A 19,658-nucleotide genomic window follows, 5' to 3' on the forward strand; every position below is an offset into this window, starting at 1 on the left:
GTGTAGAATTATGATAATTACCTGCATATGCTTCTATTTAATTCACCTTGATTTATGTGGATAAAATGGTTAACTGATGATGAATTCTGCCATACGTAATGTCACTATTTCATTTTCTTTTGTGGATATTTATTCTCAGTTTATAATTAGTCTAGTCATGATTAACGTAAGAATCTGCCATTCCTCAAAACGACGATGATTGCTACTGTTATTACGTTCGCTATCTTCTTAGGGTTCATCTTTACTGTTAAAATACCAAGAAAACCCTTAAATTAAGGAGGTTGAAAGGTTGACATCTTTGGCGTATTTATTATTTCTAGTAAGTGAAAGTTTGTGATCATAAATGCGTCTCATTGCCTTAGCTTAATCAGCATCAATTTCAATGGAAAAATGTCTGGTTGCCTAATTACGTCTAATCTGTTTAAAATACGCAGATTTGACACCATCAGCTCAGAAAAATTTAGATATCATCTAGAATAAGCATATAGTTTTTCTCCATTTTTGGGGAATTCATTTATTTATCATAGCTTTAGCTGTTTCTTCAGCAATTAATAAAAATAGTTGAAAGAGAACATTCCCGCGAGGGTAGTAAGCCAAAGGAGCTTATTGTGTGTATCAGACGTGTTGAATCTAGCAATGTCGCAGAATAGTGCAACTTAAGTTTAATGTTTTTGTGAAAATTATGCCAACAAAAATGTTTAAAATCTACGACACATTTAATATAGTGGGAGGATTACGGGAATAGTAAACCGCGAACTCAGTTATATAGATCAAGCATCCAGGAAGCAGGTTGGTGGTCTCTTTTAAACAGGTTCAACTTCAGAATTTTTTTTTTTTCTAAGACAAATTGGTTTGAATTTTAAGATATTATAGAATACCTTAGATATCATTGATGGTATCTAAACATTGTGTTGCAGTTGAATAAAAATGTCACCTTAGAAAAAATGAATACATTCATAGCTTCCGTTTCCTATATGCACAAGATGTTCAGGTATTATTCCTTCATAGTTCATTTTTTAATAAGTAAAAGCTGTCGAAATGATTAAATCTTAAGTCTGTCTTTGTTGTATCAACGCATCACTGAAAACACTTAAAAGTACCGTTACTTCCACCTCTGTTTTCTTAGCAAACGGTGATTCTTTTCCCAACGGTGGTTTAAGTAATGTTTACGTAAAGAATAAAAGGTGCCACATCTGCGAGCGCGTGCTTCCTGATTTTGAATGAATATATCCTACATACGATCAATCGTTATTGTCTTGCAAATCTCGAGATGTGGAAAATGGAAGAAAAATTATACTTTTGGCTTTGTATCTTTTGAAAGAAGGGAAAACTTAACTGAACCCTACAATGGTAAGCAGAGAACTAGAATGTGCAATAAATGGTCTTTTAAAAGGCAAATACGCATCGATAAATATAAGTTTAATTGCATTTTATTTTCCACTCAAGGAATTTGAAGTTTTAATTAAAATACTTCTTTTCGTATAACTTTGATCAGTGCAGATATTCTCGATTTGCATTAGGAAAAATGGAATGTCTGATAACAACAGCCAAGCGCTCTTATAGTATTAAATGCTTCTTTATCTTCATTAATAAAAAAAGAGGATAATTATCTTCGATATAAACACTGCAATAATTTTCAAAACAGACTTAGTCGAAAATATCATTTCCAACTACGTCAATAAACAATAGGATCGGTAACCTATAATACAACGATTAATACCGGAGGTAGGCTGAGCTTTAGATAATTAGGGACGAGTCCTGTTCCGCAATATTTTTTTTACATTCAGGCTTCCAGTAATCGTTTACCATCTAAAAATTATATTGCGCATAGCCTTAATTCTCATCAAAACCACCGCAGTTAAATTACTTCGGAGTAAGCTAAAACTCATTAACTCTGAAGTGTGTTTGTTTGTTCTTTTCGTTAAGAGCTGAGCTGATTTAACAGTGGTTTAAAGTCCTCCTCCTCTGGCTAATTTGAATTCAAAAATATTTCTGTCAGCCGAGTGGAATATATAATCAAAACGAAGTAGTGAAAGGCAGATGCATAGGCTCTTTTGAGAGTTAGGCGGCTTTTTAAGTAGTTCAGGAGAAGTCAACTTATTCCAACGTTAAGAATTGTATAAAGCTATCCAAACTAATTGTTTGTGGTCTAAAAGAATGGATATTTGTTCATTCATCCTTACAATTTTAATGTTTTTGTAATTAATTACACATTTGAAAATGATCAGATATGCATCTAAGTTCCAGTAAAATATACAGAAACATTTTCCTGCAAAAATGTACACATGTGCTTTTTTTTGCAGGATGAAAACGTAATCTAAATAAAGTGTACGAATTTAAGGCTTAGTTTTATTATTATCATTATTACTGGACGATATTTTATTCTTTCCTATTAGTTCATTTAAACTCAATAAGTGTCATGCATATGTTTGCCTGACGATAATCGGATCAGAATATAAGGGAACTAACTCTTGCAATCCATTTTCATTTAAACTGATATTTCAATTAATTAAAATAAAACGAAAGCCGGTGTATATAGATCACTTAAAATGATTGTAAGAGGACGGGATGATAAGATGAGATTAAACTGTTACGTGTTAGGTAAATAAAACGAACTCTTGTTTCTCTAATGATAAAAAATAAACGTCTGGTCCGGATGCAAGAAATTAGCGTAACGTCCAATTATAATTTTTCTAATTTTACTTAATATACGAATGTTTGTTTAAAACATACACCAACGAAACGCTGTTCGTCTGAATAATTTCCTGCTTCTAGTTTGCTTCTTTTTTCACTTTAATGAGATGCGTAGTCCTATAATGGAATACACCAAATATCCTAGTCTGGAAAAGAGACAAACGTTGTAATTTCTACACACCAAAAAGTAATTTAAAGCAATGAGTGTTTCTTTTATAATGCGCATCATAACATTTATAACAAGTGTTACGAGAAAGTCGACTGAGTTTTCGTATGGGAGTTTGAGTTTCTCTAAAATGATGGTCGATTCTTTCGTTACATCCTCATAATTATGAAGGAATAAAATTTAGTTTCAAATGTACTTTGCAAACTGACTTTTAAACTTTAAAATAAAGTTTAAAATATCGGTAAATCATTCAAAGATGGATTATGTTGATCGGAACTCTCTTCCGATAATACAGGGATTGCATAAGGTGTTGCAATGCGCAAGTTAGTCTTCATTTCCTCTCTGAAACAAATACACATAACAGGATTTAAACAACCAAAGGATAAATAAGAATACTGAGGAGTTTTTACGAGCTAATGGCTATGATTCGTCACCGCTTCTTAGCTGAGATTACATCATTGGAGGAGTAGGAATGGATGGTGTTTGCAGCGATACGTTTTAGGAAATGTCTTATTTCTTGCGACATTACATTCAAAATGTTAGATTGATTTTCCTGGTTCACACCAGGTAATACGATTGCTACCTACCCAAATGACAGTTCTGATTCAAAGGATTGTTACGTTAGAACTCCGTCACGTCAAAGAGAATTATTATACTCCCATATAAATGATTTCCTGGTTTTAGGGCTGCTAATTTAAGCCTTTTAACCCTTAAGCAGATGAGCTTCAATATTTTTCTCCCGGGTGTATTATATAATTTGTGACAGAGAAAATATTTTGCTGATATAGCAAATCTTCAGACCACCCCTGACATCTTTGATTGCTCTCTTGTAACATGAAGAGTCCCTCTACTGATTTCCCAACCTTTCAGTAGGCGTTTAATATCAAATATGCAAAGAAACGTTACGTATTATTAACGCGTATTGAAATTTCCAATCATTCTACTCGTGAGATGCCTAATTCATACTTTGACAGGCTTAAATCCCGATTATAAAAGTATCTGAATATTTTAAGGTTTATATTTCTAAATAAGAAAATCTTCAATCAAAAAGCTTTTTATGACTAGGATATCACAATTATAGTGATCTTAATTCTGACATCGCTTGTCATATGAACAGACTACTCATGGTTGCAATATGTTCAAAATATAGACCTAAAACGTTGAATAGTTCCAAAATAAATGAGCTGTTGCATCTGCGTTTAAAGTATGTGAGGCACATTTTCATTTGATGATTTTTTTTTTTGTTGGTAAAATATCGAAGATTGTGGTTATTCAACTTATTACATTTGTGATTCATCTTAATGTTATTTATTTATTTACGAGCCTGCGTAGCTCAGTCAGTATAAACGAAGCCCTTTGGTTGGAAAGACACGGGTTCGATTCCCGTCAGTTCCTCACGTCACTTTTTCTGGTCTCTTTCGATTAAAGGTGAGTTAGTCGGTCTCATACCGAGGTAGGGTTTTTTCACCCGAAAACTCGGATTTTTCGTTCCCCAGAACAGGGAAACATGCCCCGTGAACACACATGGATGACAGTCATGAATACGTCCCACCCATATGTCGGTCATGAGCCCGGAAAAAAATGGGGGGGGGAAGCAATGGTGAACTACCTTGTAAAAAACCTCACCAGGAATGCCTTGTGGGCAATGCCTACGGAGTCGCCTACGGTCGGAAACAGCTGAAAGGGAAAATCAAATTAGTCTGTTTACGACAACATTATTTTTCAATTTATTTATGCTTATGGCTACATGAAACTGGTAAGTGAAAAGTACGATCACAATTTTCAGCAACAAATGATGAAAATCCTAACATAAAAGGCACAACCAGCTTTCTGTCTTTCCTTTTTTTTAATAAAGCATAAGTAACTTGTCATAATCGCGCCAGGGGAAATTATCGTCCTACTGTAACATGTATGACAAGGCTGCATGTTCTCACAACACTTCACAACATAAATGTAGCTGTATCCGAAGTTTAATTAGAGAGCAGTTGTGTCTTGTGTGAGAAAACTTGATCCATTAGAGGAGGCCCATTTCACATTGCACCATCTAACATGAGGAGGAGTTCTGTTGATACTATGAGAGTGACTACGAGAATAACGTCTTCGTGGTGAGACGGAACTGTGATCTTCTGTTTCCTCCATAACCACCGCCACATCAATTACAGTTCAAGGTCCAGGCTGAAAAGCCAATTCAAGGCCTCATCCGTCACTTTGTGGATGTCCTATAGGCCACCACCGTTGAATTGGTGGGCAGTCGTACACAATATGAGTAATCGTCTGAGCAACGGGAGAACAATCACAATAAGGGTGATCTGCCAGCCCCCCATTTATGTGGAAGGTAGCCGCATCTGCCCTGACTAGTCCTGATCCTGTTTATTGATGACCAAATCTTCCTAGGAAGATCAAAACCAGGCTGCAGAGCACAGGGATTTTCCACCAGAAAGCCGTTTGTTGGTAGATTGTTGGACCAGTGTTCTCTCCATATGTCAGATATTGATGGCAGCGGAGCTGAAGAGAGTTCATCCATGGATCAGAGAGGCTTTCTAGATTTGAGGCGTAGACTAAGTGGGTTTATGAGGGTCTGATGTAGGGGCAGGAGTGGGTTGCTCACTGCTTTATTAAATTCTTTAATCGAGGCTTGTCTTCTCCGTATGTGTGGTGGAGCAATGTCAGATAGAACAGGCAGCCAGGAGAGAGGGATGCTTCTCACTATCCCACTAATTGTGCGCATGGTAGAGTTTAGCTTGGTGTTTATAATGATAGAGTGTGTACTTCTTTCCCAGACAGGAGCACAATATTCTGCTGCAGAGGATGCGAGGGCTAGTGCAGACGACCTTAGGACTTCTGCACCACAACCCCAGGTTGTTCCAGTAAGCCTTGAAACGATATTATTTCTGGTTTTAATTTTATTGGAGAGGTTGATGATGTGGCTTTTAAGTTAGGCGTCTGTCCAGGCTCACCCCCAAGGTATTTTGGGTGAGGCTCGTGTTCTACCATTTTTCCACAGAAAAAAAGGTTGAGTTGTCGATTCGTCTCTGAATTGTATTCCAGACGAAAACAGTGTCCTCAGTATTCCACCTGCATTGCAGGTGGAATACTGAGGACACTGTTTACGTTGGATTTGGCTTCAAGTACCACTGATTGAAATACTCTTCCAGGGCTGTATTCAAGGTTGATTCTAGGTTGGTAAAGGAGGTTGATTGATGTAAGATCGCTAGGTCATCTGCATACATATACTTGCTTGATCTGGTATGAGGTAGATCATACACGTAGATATTAAAAAGTATAGGGGATAACACAGAGCCTTGAAGAAGACCGTTGTGACGAAATCTGGGCCTGCTCTTTTTTCCGCCAATATGGACCAGGATCTTTCTGGTGGAGAGAATAGAATCAAAAAGTTGTAAAGTTTTTTTACACTTTATAATATTTCCTACTTTTAGGAGGGGGCCCCTGATCCAGACAGTGTCATAAGCAGATGTCAGGTCAATAAAAGTGGCTCCAGATTTAAGTTTCTTCTGGAAGCCTGCTTCAATTTGAGTTTCCAGGAGCTGGTCACAGCAACTTCTTCCTGGCCTGGCCTGAAGCCAGCTTGTTCAGTTGGGACTGGTGAAATTCTTTTAAGGAGAATTTTTCAAAGAGCTTAAAGGTGGTTCAAAGCAAGGAGATAGGTCGCAGGTTTTTCACATCATTTGTATATTTCCCTGGTTTGGGCACGGCAATTATTTTAGCTTCCGCCACAGCTTTGGTAGTTTACCAGTCATGATGATTTCTGAGAAAAGGGCAGCCAGCCATGTAGACCAACATGTTTTAGGAACTCAGGGAGTATACCATTCACTCTTGCAGCTTTGCCATTCTTGGTAAGTTTTAAGGCTATTTGTACCTCTTCCCGAGATACTGGGTGTACAAGTTCAGGAAACTCGGGTTCCATCCTCAGGATTTGTCTGGTGGAAGCTTGTACAGCAATTTTCCTGGTAGAGCTAGGAGGTTTTCAATAAATGGTTAGCCATTTGATCAGGAGTTATCTCTGTTGTTTTGTGTGTAGTAGTTGGCTCTGCTCCACCTAATTTTCTCAGAAGTGACCAGCTTCTCCGACTAGATGTGACGAAATCGAGTTCATCGATGGATGAGATTCATCTTTCTTTTGTTTTTTATCCAGGGTTGATATGAGCTCCTTAGCAATAGTTGGATCTTCAGATTCCCCATATTTGTCTAGGAGTCCTCACTTTCTCTACTCCAACATGGGATAGAGACTTTTGCTGCAGATTTGGGTAGTTTAACAAATCTATGATAGCAATTTGGAGTGGGTGGAATTTCTCTAATGGTTTGCTCGATTTGTTTCTGAAATGCAGTCCAGTTGGACCTGCGGAGATTCCATCTAACGATTGGTGTTCCGCTGATGACTGGGATTGATGTTCCTATCTCTATTAATGTAGGACGATGTTGACTATTAGGGAATCTGTGAAGGATGGTTCTGGTTGATAGTAGAGGGTGGTCCTCGGAGTCTTTAGTGACTATGCACAGATCTGGGGTGTAGGTTCTGTTCCATCTGGCTGAGTAAAGAGTGCCGTCTTGCTTGGCATCATAATTCAAATACAAGTTATATGTATCCATCCCGGTAGCTAGATTATTACCATCCCGGTTGTTAGAGGAATAGCCCCACATGGTGTGATGGGAACTGAAGTCACCAACATAGATAGAAGGTCGATCCATCTGATCAGGCCAGGATTGCGATGGAGGTTCATAGACATAGTATATGGTGATATCTTGAACTTTAATACCTATGGAGTATTCTGTATCAGGACCACTTTGGGTTATATCCTTGAGACCAGGCCGGATATAGGTTGCTAGGCTATGCTTGAGGTGGCAGTTATAAGACACGAGAATGAGTCCTAGGATCTTTAGTCTACTGAAGGCTGTGTCAGGCACATGGGTTTCCTGGAGAGTCAAGACGTCAATTGCTTTATCTTTGGCTATTTTACGATGAATTCAGCTTTGGATTTAGATATCCCTTCTATGTTTAGGGAACATATCTTGAGGTAGTGTTGAATAGGGGACTGTAACATATTTTTCGAAGCTTGCCCTCCACCTAAACAAGCGACGTGATCCTTGTTATTCCGGGCGACGATCGAGCCGGCATGGAAGTTTTTATGGTTTGTATTCATCATAACTGTGAGTAGTCCAGGAAGCTTGGAAACCTTTGGACGCCTTGTTTGAGACATTATTTTTCAATGACTCCTATCTATTCATTTTTTTTTATTATGACTGGCTTTTATACTCAGCATTTGCGATCTCACGCACTGCGAGGTTAAATTTGCTCTGGGGTTTATATCTCACATATATTAACGTGACGTTACGAGTCGAGATACAAAGAAAAGCAAGAAGTTGCTGTTCTCAGAAGATGTCCTGTCCAATTCCCTCATTTGAGATGCAATATAAAAATTCATTCCTGTTCTTCGGTATTTGTTTAACATTTCCACACACACACACTTTGCAACTCTAGAAAAGAGAACATCGAAATGCATTTCATTCATGTATTAGACATCAACAGATGCTATGTGGTCACTCAGGTGCTCGGTGATGTGACACACCAGTCCTCGCCATGGAGGCCTCAACTCTCTGAAGATCAGATACACCATCGAAAGATACTTGAGAGCGAAAAAGAACTAAAATTTAGTAGCAGTAATGGATTGGCTAAGAACTCATTTCCTATTGGTGTTCAGAAATTACTAAAATCCACTTGTGATTATTACGTCACTAAACTGCATAGAATAACGTGATCAATACGTACTGCGTATGCTGAAAACTATGAGTAACTAAATGACAATTTGCAGAGTCTAAATTCAGCTGTGAATTGAAATGAATTATCTCTGAATAGTGGAACTATCCGTAATATTGATTTATATTATATTCCACCCTCGTCTGCAATATTCATAATATTACGATGTAACGGCCTCATGAATTCTTGCTACACTTCATGGATTTTAACGCACTGTCAGAACACGAGAGTCCTAATCCAGCGCGACTAATCCGAAAAGCGATGATGTAGCACTTTGCTTTGGTCTAGTTAGCAGCCCCATGCTGGTTCTGTTGACTCTAATACGATCTTGTTCTCTTGCTACAGTTTGATTTGCGAACAGTTGCGCTTACTCAGGCATCGTGTCGCTTAGGAAAATGGGTGAATCTAAATTTCATTAGTAAATAAAGAGCGTCGCAAGCGTGCATGTGGGTGCACAGAGTGATACTTTGGTAATGCGCAGAATAAATCTTAAAAAACAAAAGAGCTGGCTACACTGTATGTCTTCCATATTGAGTCATCTGTGAGTTTATAAGGCTGCGGTTAATAACGTGGGCGAAATGGAATTGTTGATACAAAATGTTTGGCAAAGAAATTATTCTAGTCAAAATTGGAACGAAAACAATCAAGAGCGAGTCTAAACGATTGATTTTTATTGACTGTTGAAAGTAAAGAAAATTGAGATAAACATTTCAACGGTTTTGTGTTTCACGCAATCAAAATACGTGATATTTGGAAATTTCACCTGATGTTACTGCCCTGCATAACTCAAAGAAAAAGATTTGTTCTCTAAAATACAGAGCATAAAATTATCGAACGAAATTCTCCTGCCTCATACTTGTGAGAACCGCATGAAATAGAGCAATTGCTGATTGATAGTCTACGCCAGGAATTCCACTTCCTTTTTTATTCATGAAGTCTGACAGCGATCTCGTATTCGTTGGTAAGACACTTTTGGATCGAAGTGACTGGCAGCATACACGATGGCCATTAGATGAATTCTCATCTTACTTTATGGCGTAAACGCTTACAAATTCCCTTTAGGATTTATTCAAAGCATGAGTTCTTACAATATCCAATGGGAATGTGCATCTGAGGCTCTGCGATATTATTAAGGTACACTTCATCTGCAGACGTGGTCGGAGATATGCTTGCAAAAATCAAATTTTGTGTTCGATGAACTGTTGAAACGAAGCCGCCTTGAGTTTCACGTATGTCTCTATTCCCGTTATTCTAGAACAGATTATACATTTTATTAATATTGGATAAAATAATGTACAGAAACGAAAAACGCAAATCTTAAAAACAATGGAGCCCGTGATATTAATATACAAGAGAACAGTTGCAATGTTTTAACAAATTAAGTAATTAAAAAAATCACTTTATTAAATTTGTCTTTTATCACGTGGCCAAGGATCGACGGCTTAAGATAGAAATAACTCATGAAACCTACGTGAACTTTTCGTTCTTGAATGCCCACCTAATGCTCGTGCCGTCTTTTGATCTTTGTACAGAATTAAGATCCGGGCAACCTAATTTGTCGAGACTGAGGATACCCCCAGTGTAAATCAGCTTAAGATAATAATGCTTCTTTTGTATGAGCTATCGGCAAAAGACTGCTTTCAGTTGAAGTCTGTTATCATTTTACCATTAACTCTAGAAATGTCAGAGCCTAAAGAATAATCCATCACCAACTTCTATAATCTCTAGTCTTCAACATCTCATCCATTAACGTCACTTTTTCTTCATTCTCAGTCCCTTATCTTGGATCACAGGTGTTGTACACATGACTACCGTTACACTCATCATAATAAGAACTCTTTGGGGCATTAAAATACCGAGTGTGGTATGGATGATGGATCGTAATGTGTCCAGATATAAAAGTGTGTTTGAAAATCCCACCATGGTGAGATGAGTGAAAGGTTGTGAAGGGTTGGAGTTTTATAATAAGAAAGTTTGCTGATGCTATAGAATTAATTTTATAGCTGTTAAAATAAAACTTTCTCCTGAAGTTTTATTTTCCTGTTTTGAGAATGGATGTTTGTAGAAAAACATTCGATCTCCCTGAAAAAGTTTTTCTCTACTTCAGATGTACAATTGCTTTATAAACTGAAGACATAGAACTTCACGAGGGTAGGTATGGAGTATACATAGAAAGATGTTTCATCCTATACAACAGTGATGGAAACAACCGATCCGCTGAAGCCACACAAATTCCTCGCCTTGCGGCAATCGTCAACTGCTACAAGTGAAAAAATAGTACAAAATCTCAACTCTTTTATAATCTCAGACCAGTAAGTACTCTGCTAGTATTACATTACGAGACCTTTCCTTGTTTGGAAAGGTTTGAGTTCGAATCCCGTTGTAGGAGATTAAAAGTCCTTGAAAAGAGTATTTAACTTGACTGTCAAAGTAGACGGTCTTACAAGAATAGAATGGGCAGGCTGTTATTTCGTAAAAATATTACGATAAAGAGGCTATTTTTCCGGCGACGTAAATTAAGTTAAGGGGATAACAAATCCCTCATTATTTTAAAGCCGTATACGAAACTCGGAGATCGAAATCTAAGAGTTTCATGCTGAAGAACTATCGGCGAGTCCGAGTATAGCGTAAGTCATCGCTTGGGTGGTACAACACTATGGCAACTTGTGTCAAAGGTGGTGACCTCTCCTCATAATGTAAAACAGTAATACATCTCATAGGAGCTGCTTATGAGAAAATATTAAGGATAGTGAAGGAGCTTGCTCCACCTTTGCTCCGAGTTGCCATAGTGTTGTACCACCCAAGTGATGACTTACGCTTGGACTCGCCGATAGCTCTTCGGCATTAAATTCTTAGATTTCGATCTCCGAGTTTCGTATACGGCTTAATAATGAGGGATTTATTATCCCCTTAACTTAATTCGTAAAATATTCACAGGTACACGCGCTTTGACCTCGGTCATAATTCCGAACAAATATCGTAGATGACTACTATACTTAATCGTAGTTTCACGGTTTGGAATGTTCACCTGATTTATGTGTGCTTTGCCTGAGCACACACAATTACTGCCTGACGTATGCAGTACACACACGTACTTGTTGATATTATTAACTAATATGTATAGCTTCAGGATAGAAAAGTAAAAGGTTTGGATATGCGAGTCAATTACTGATCAGGAGCTGAACTTGGTTCAAGATGTCAAATTTGTTCCTAAATAAGACATAAATGTATACGTAAACATTTATTGAAGTATTTTTTAAAATGTGGGAAGGCATTTATAACTTGTTTGTCAAAGCGTCTACGGAAAAATTATCCGGAATAGTTTCAAGTCTGCTTAAATAAATCTCCAGTAAATGGAAAAGCGAATCGATTCCACTTTATTAAACTTTTCTTAAAGATACTTTTTTTTTTTCATAAATTGTATTGCTTAGTTTATAATTCATTTAGCCGCTGTTGAATTTCTTTTTGATTGGGTAATATGAAAATACCAGCGCACCAATAGGCACATCGGCCCATTTTCCATAGCATGAGGTTTATCTCTGCTCCCTACAGCTTTAATCCAGCAGGTAAGACACGGTAATCAAGAACACGGAAGTCATTTGAACGAAAAATAGTTTCCTGGCTGGATGCAATTTCAACCCTGATAACCTCGTTGCCCTTGTTTTGAGTAACTTGATGAAAACACGCAAGAAGAAGTACGTTTTCTTGAGGGAATGCTCTAAGAACACAACCATTATTATTTTCTTCAAGACAGACGAAGTTGGATTTTTTCAAATGTTCTTTTACTATTGCAATATTTTTAGAAATAGGAACAAAATGCTTTAAAAATTTGTTTCGTTATTTTTGTACATAAAGACATTTGTTTTTCATTAGATATATTAGACAGCCTTATTCTCTTAAGGGTTGTTGACGATTTAATGTCATTCGTGTGTAGTGAATCAAACGTCAACTGAAAAAAAATATGCGACTATTTCAAGGTTTAATTACGATTGGAAATTTTCATCTATCTAAGTGTAGCTTTCACAGAAAATTTCTAAAATTGTTCTATTTTTAGGAGGAGAAGGCAGGATATATGCGACTTCACAATCGATTATAGTAAAGCAGTCAGGCTAACTGATGGTTTTTCTGAAGACGATAATATACACTGACAATCAAAAGTTGAACTTGACAAATCTGTCAAAGGAATATGAGCATCACAGTCCCAAGAAGAGAGGATAATCAAAATTTCTTACAAAAAGATTTTCTTGTCAGTCTGTTTTGTGAGAAGTACTTGATATCGATATTACAAGGATGTCAAGAATGTGTCGGATCTGCTCCAAATCCAAGGAGTAAGAAGTGAAAACTAGAAGCATCATTTATAGTTACTCAAGATTTTCTGTCAATAAGACGATGCATTCGGGATTTGAAAATCCTTCTCTTTTTTAAGAAGGAATTCTGATATTTTACTGAGTATAAAGAAAGTGAAGGCAAAGAATAATACTTCAGTTATTGGGAGTACAAACGTTTAAGTTTTATAAACTGCGTGAATTATCAGTAATGTCTAGTTTTAAGTAGATACGTGTTACTCTCCCTTTGTTTACAAAATTTAGTAGATAACTGCGTATTTAAATTTGTATAATTCTGTTTCTATTTCTTAATAGTCAAGCGAGTTTCTTGTAAGAATTCGTTCATCGGTAAAATGCTGTTGGTCAAGTACAGTTGCTATTATGATGTTTTTCGGACACATTTATGGTCCGAAAAACATCATAATAGTTGATGTTTTTCGGACCATAAATGTGGTCCGAAGTTAAGTAATTCAAAGGAAAGAAGGATGAAACGAGCTTTTATGAGATACTAGGGGGCTCTGACGCCTACGGCGCCCAACCCCCCGTGTTCTGGACTGGTAGGCCGGGCCTCCTTGAATTCTGATGACTCAAATTTCAAAAAGGGGGGAGGGGTTCTGGCGCCCCGAGTTCCGGACTGGTAGGCCTGTTCTCCTTGAATTCTGATGACTCGAATTTGAAAACTCGAAAGGGTGGTTCCTCCCCCCCCCCCCCGGCACCTACATCCCCCGAGTTCCGGACTGGTAGGCCCGTTCCCCTTGAATTCTGATGTTTCGACAAAACGTTTCAAATAACTAGACAAAAAACGTGACACAAAAACGTTACATAAAAAGGCTTTTAACTTTATATATAGGGTAGATTATTTCCTTGTTATGTATTTATCGCGTATTGTTTCTTTTTCCATACTTATTAGGGGAAAAAGTTTGCCTTCATTTCATGCAATGATTCGCAGAAATTCTTGTAAGAAACTAGACAATACTAACAGTCTTGGAGGGTTTTGATTTGTGCATTTTAGGCAAAGAGCGTGAACTGGAACTCCAAGCTAAATATAGTAAGCCACAAACACCACCAAAAGATTTTCTTCTTTCAAATCAATCACTGAGCAATATCTAGCTTTCATGCGCGTTTTATATTTTCTTTCCAGCAATATGTGGGAAGTATTTTATGGAAGAGCGGAGGATATTATTTGCAACACACTTTTCTTTATGGTCGATGAAGATACCAGCTAAGAAACTCGACACATTGAGATCTATATATAATTCTTTCTCGTCGCATGATGAGTTGCAAAGTGCGAAGACGGGGTGGATATTAGGGAGTTTATTACAGTTGATATCACTGGGAAAGGATGCACTTGAGTAGGGAATCATAGTGAAGTTTGCGGTGGGATTCGATAGATCATTTTAAGTACGTTTTTATTTTTGACAAGAATATATCCAGAGAGCAGATTTATTTAATGTGGTTATTTTAATAAGATGTAATAAAGTAGCCTACTAGAGCAACTAAGATCTAGATACATTACTTATCTTGCAGGACAATTTTTTCTTTTTTTTTTTGTATACTTTGTGTTTAAATTACGTTCACTCAAGGCTCCAATTCACAACAAAATAAAAGTACATGTGAACGTTCACAATTAACTTGTGCTTTCGTATGCATAATACCGGGAATATGTTTCTATCCTTCCCGATGTTAATACTACGAACATAAGACACTTTATTTACATAACATTTGTCTTTACCTAATCTCGACCAGAAATTCACTTTGTGCCATAGCTGTCTACAAATGCTTATATTTGGACTTCAACACTTAGCATTTCTGTAAGGCCACCGTTTTATCTTCGTGCAAGCAGAACGAACTAGAACTGCTTTGTCTGAATTAAATGTAATGAATAATTAGGTAAAATGATGCCTAATTAAGTATGAGTGAAGCATAACTATAGTGAAGATGCAACATTAAAGAGAAGTAAATGGAATATAATCTTTTAGTACACAATGTAGTTAGAGAGTAATGGAAATTGGCCATTAGCTGGGAGAACATTAGAGGACAGCGCGTATTGGAGTTGACTGAGTAAGAGAACAAAGGCTGTATTGAATAAAGATGAATTGTGACTCCACCAAGTCCGATGTTTGGTAAGAAGGAATTTGCGAAGAAGAAGAAAGGAATTTGTGTTTTCCTTAACTGAACTAAGTTGTTTAGAATTGATGTCAAGGGAGCTAATATTACATAACACTGCTGTTAATTCGTCAAATATAAAATACCTAGAAACGAGATAGCAGGAAAGTCGGAATAATTAAAAAAAAAGAGGTGTGGAAATAGACTGAGCTATTATGAAATGTCAATTTTTTACTGATATTCCTTTTCTAAATAAATTAACTCTAAAAGGAAATTAAACTTCCGCCTCTTTTTCTTACCGTCAATTTAATAGAATTATCTTTATTCTGCCTAATGAGTGAGAATTCCAATGGTTATTTGTTTCTGCATTCGGCGGCTCTGATGTGGAAAATGTGCAGTTGGTTCGGTGTTAAGGAAAAGAGATTTTAGCGTTATTGTAAGTTTGCGTGATCTCTGAAGCAGAAAACCCCAGGATACGAAAGAACACACTATTTGTTTGCATATCTATTAAAGTACATAGTAGAGAAGTTATTTGTTATCCTTCTATGATATTATTTTCACCCACTCAGTACATAAAAAACACACTTTTTATTACAGTGTTTATGGCCTTTTAGTTAAGATCACGTACAGCTATAAAAACGAGGAGCTTGTAGTTCTTCATTGAGTATAATGGTTACCTAGAGACTAAATAACAAGGCAAGGCTTCACGCTTTGGAACATATTAGTTAAAGAAAATTCTACGCATTATTTTTATAACTAATCTGTTCATGAATAATGTTACGGTAAGATTTCATACTATCGGTAAACACGAAACTCTCTCATTTCAACGTCTATTAGCACCTAACATCGATTTTATCATAAGGATTCATTCTCTGGTTGAAAACAGGTTGTTTTTTCCCCCCTGTTCATGTACTTTTTTTACTTTCCAACTGACTGGGTTATTGCCTAAGGATGCAGAAACGGCAATCGCTTAGTACTTTTCTTACTTTTTGCTCATTGAATTTTTTTTCAGATATATTGACAGTAGCGTATTTGAATATTATGTAGCCTTGAGTAGTCTAATTAACCATACCTCGGTTTTAACTCCGTAATTAGTTGGAAATTGGAATAGTATGGTTAAGAACTAACCAACCAAAGAACTTGAAAAGGTAATACAAGATTCGTAAATGTAATTTTTTTGCACATTCCCTCAAGGCCAACAAATTAGTCACTTTCCATTTATAATAGCTGTCTGAGTAGTCAGAACTTGTTTTAATGTTTTTATCGATATATACGAAAAAAAATAAACGAATTCTGTATGACTTAATTCCTGTAAGAGCTCAATCGCGTTGAGGATTGGTAACACGAAACTAATTATTCAACTCATAGTAGAGTTGAAGGGACAGCAAGAAAAAAGTGTCCAGAAGTGAATAAAAACAAAAGACTTGGTGGATTCAAGATTTTAAATTTAGTTACATTTTCAAGATCTGTAACCAGATATCTACACAAGCTTCCTGATTACAAACGGAGAAGCGAAAGTTTCTCCGTTTGTAACCCGAACGTCGGTGATTTTCTGGGTCATTTAAATAAACGAATGCTGTTTGAAATTTCCAGTGCAATTACCGAAACCATTACAAGTATCATTTAGGAAAGAAATATCATATTTACCTTTCAAAATAAACAGATCTCTTTAAAGATAAATCACACCACAGTATTATTTAGACATGTTAGCTGCTGCACTAGGTATTCTTATCTCCGACATATAACTGCGCTTGGCAGTTCCGCTTCCGTAATCAAATTGTCCATTTTTAGCTCCGCATTAAGTACTGGCTTAAGTTCAGCGATGGATGTTGTCGTTACAAAAGGCAAATATCTAGGGATTCTGTTAATTAAATCGAAAACTATTTTTAACAACACTTTCTAACAAGTGAGCTGGTGGTGAAATAAACGGTTTGGACAGAATAAAAGCCAAGTATGGAAAGGATCTGAGAAAATAGTGACGAGGATGAAGGGTATGATCTATCTTTGATTCTATTCTTTATTAACGTTTCTATTGACGACAGGTTTTTTCATCGGTCCTTTTCCAACTGTGTGTAAATTACTCTGATATGAAAAGTAGAGACGCAGATAGTATTATTACTACGTAGAGAATCAAGTTCTGCATTTGACTTATATGACAGTAGAGAAAGAATTTATTAAAAGTGAGATTAAAACTCCTTTCTCTGAGCCTCAGTAAATGTTCGTCTTCTCCAAAACAAGTTCGTGATTTTACAAAACTCTCCTAATCTGAGTCGCTCTCTTAATTGTAGAAGATAATTTTAGCGTGGTTGGTAAATTGCAGTGATTATTGCACGGAGAGAAAGATAGTTTAATGAGAATGACGCAAACCGTATTGACACGAAATCCTCTTAAAAGCTAAGCACTGATTAACGACTGTAAGCTGTTAATTGGCCCTAAGGATTCTACACGTGGCAGAGATCCTAACAACACCCGAAATATTCTCTGTAGTTAACGGGGAAGGATTTTCATGTCTAAGCGAACCGCACCTCCGCTTTGTCAGTATGTTTATGAACTGTTCAAAAAATGTTCTCATTATGTTTGCACTTTTATGTATATAGAATGGAAGTCATCGTTGTTATATATGTACTGGTGTTGTTAGAGGGTGATTTCTCGCGAGTTGTGAATATTATCCATAAACTCTGATCTTACAATTTTTAGTGGGATGAGGATATCATTGAGAACTTCAGTATCTATCAAAAAAGTCTTAGCATTTGCAAAAAAGATTTAACATCACTTCTCGTTACTTTTGATAATACGTAAATTCTAAACACGACTGGATTTATCTTCTTGAGCACAATTACGTCTCCATTCCTGGCGCAAACACATCTCAGCGTCTTTAACTTCCAAGAAATGTATTGAAAATTTTCGCTCAAGGCAGTCTTCACTGGTACAACTTCGACCATTTTATAAATCCTCTCAACCCAGGAATGTCTGGGATAGTGTATCTAAAAGCTCTAGAACTGCGATGCCTCTCACAGATGTTTGGTTTCTTCCTCTTCTGTAGACATCGTTAGTTTGCTTTCTTCTAAGACTGATATCAAGAACAGTCGCTAGTCAATACTGTTCAGCTTTAAAAATTCGGAACCAACTTCTCCCCTTCATCATTTTACTTCATCTGTCCCCACCCATCGGAATTATCTCATTCTCTCACCCCGTAGTACGACTTTCATATGTTCAAGAAGCACACGTCCACAGTTTCTTTTTCCCTCACCACATGGCAGTGATGATGCCATAGGATGCATCTGTTGTGTATGCGGATCTATTATAAAAGAATTGACTTGCACTCGTAACTAAGCCATATTATGAGAGTAGTTTGATTGAGATTTATAATTTCAGTAAACTACGAAATAAATCTTGTAATTAAATTGATTTCTGATATATTAATTCACTTGAGAATAGTAAATGGAATTTAATTTTCCAATTTAAGCTGTTTTTACATCTTGTTATAAATGATAAAAATCATTTCAATGGCAAATTGTTCTCGTATTATTAAACCCATTCTGCACATGACGGTCATAATAACAACAGATAAGTTATGGAATATTTTTGTGTGTCAGACGGTACTCTCACTCGAATATTCGTAGTGAACGCTCTTTTTTTGAACTAATGAAATTTCAGAAAGCAGATTTCGAAGAATCAAATGGAGATTATTTTAAGGTCTTCACTTTTGATCTAAGTTTAAGGGGATAATCACAAAGAACTGCAGAAAAACACATTTGTAATCATTGTCGATAACGAAATTCAATAAAACGCGTGTCCAGGAATTATGAATGATCGTTTTCAGATCAATATCCCTCTGCTGTCCTTTTATCATTAACACATTATTTTAATATACGAAACCGTTCTTGTAAGATTCATGAGATGCCAACATTTGATTAGAACTCTGTATTTATCACTCGGTAGCTCTCACCACTGTGATAAATGCCTTGTGTGTGCGTCTGTGTGTTCAAGGTATTCGAAATCTCAACATCTATGAAGAAGCAAATTCGATACATCGAAATGGTATTCGTTTCAAGCACTATTCAAAATATGAAGGCACTGAACTCTCCTGTGCTGCGTACACATGCAAGTGTCAAGTAAGTTGTTCTAAGTAGAAATAAGAGGTGTGTCCTGTGTTTGCTTGGTAATGTGTCAGTGACGTTAATAATTATGAATACGACTACGGACACAATTACCGTAATCCACAACTGAGGAACATGCATACATTAATCTCAAGTAGGGCTGGTACATAGAGAAAGTAGAGGCAGGTGTTGATGAGCACCAGTGGCGGATCTCCCAGAGTCGGTCCTCTAGCAAAATGGTAATTATTTGGGGTAACTTCGCACCAAGGAGTTGTGCAATGTGTGATTAACTCGACTTTTATAGGGAAATTCTCTCTTCATACGTATGTCCGTGACTTTGCCTAATAAGGAATCTTGATTTGTCTTTTTTATAATAATTACGGAGGCTCAAGAGCATGAGAAATATCGATATTTGGATGCTGAATACCTGTAATGTATTCATGACACTGTATGCAAGTTCATCAACTTGTGTCATGCTCAAAACTTGGCAATTT

General features: G+C 36.7%; 2 long non-coding RNA genes across 2 annotated transcripts in view; one reads left to right on the forward strand and one right to left on the reverse strand.

The window, feature by feature from the left end:
• LOC150106363 (uncharacterized) overlaps positions 1-19,658 on the forward strand; it is a 334,416-nt gene that overhangs the window by 210,955 nt on the left and 103,803 nt on the right. The window lies entirely within an intron of this gene.
• The window catches only part of LOC150106364 (uncharacterized), a 260,534-nt gene that overhangs the window by 18,416 nt on the left and 222,460 nt on the right, over positions 1-19,658 (reverse strand). The gene's annotated exons all lie outside the window — the stretch shown is intronic.

This window comes from Typopeltis vanoorti, chromosome 5 (assembly GCF_054136105.1).
Source record: "Typopeltis vanoorti isolate ZY-2024b chromosome 5, IOZ_Tvanoo_1.0, whole genome shotgun sequence".
Taxonomy (NCBI): domain Eukaryota; kingdom Metazoa; phylum Arthropoda; class Arachnida; order Uropygi; family Thelyphonidae; genus Typopeltis; species Typopeltis vanoorti.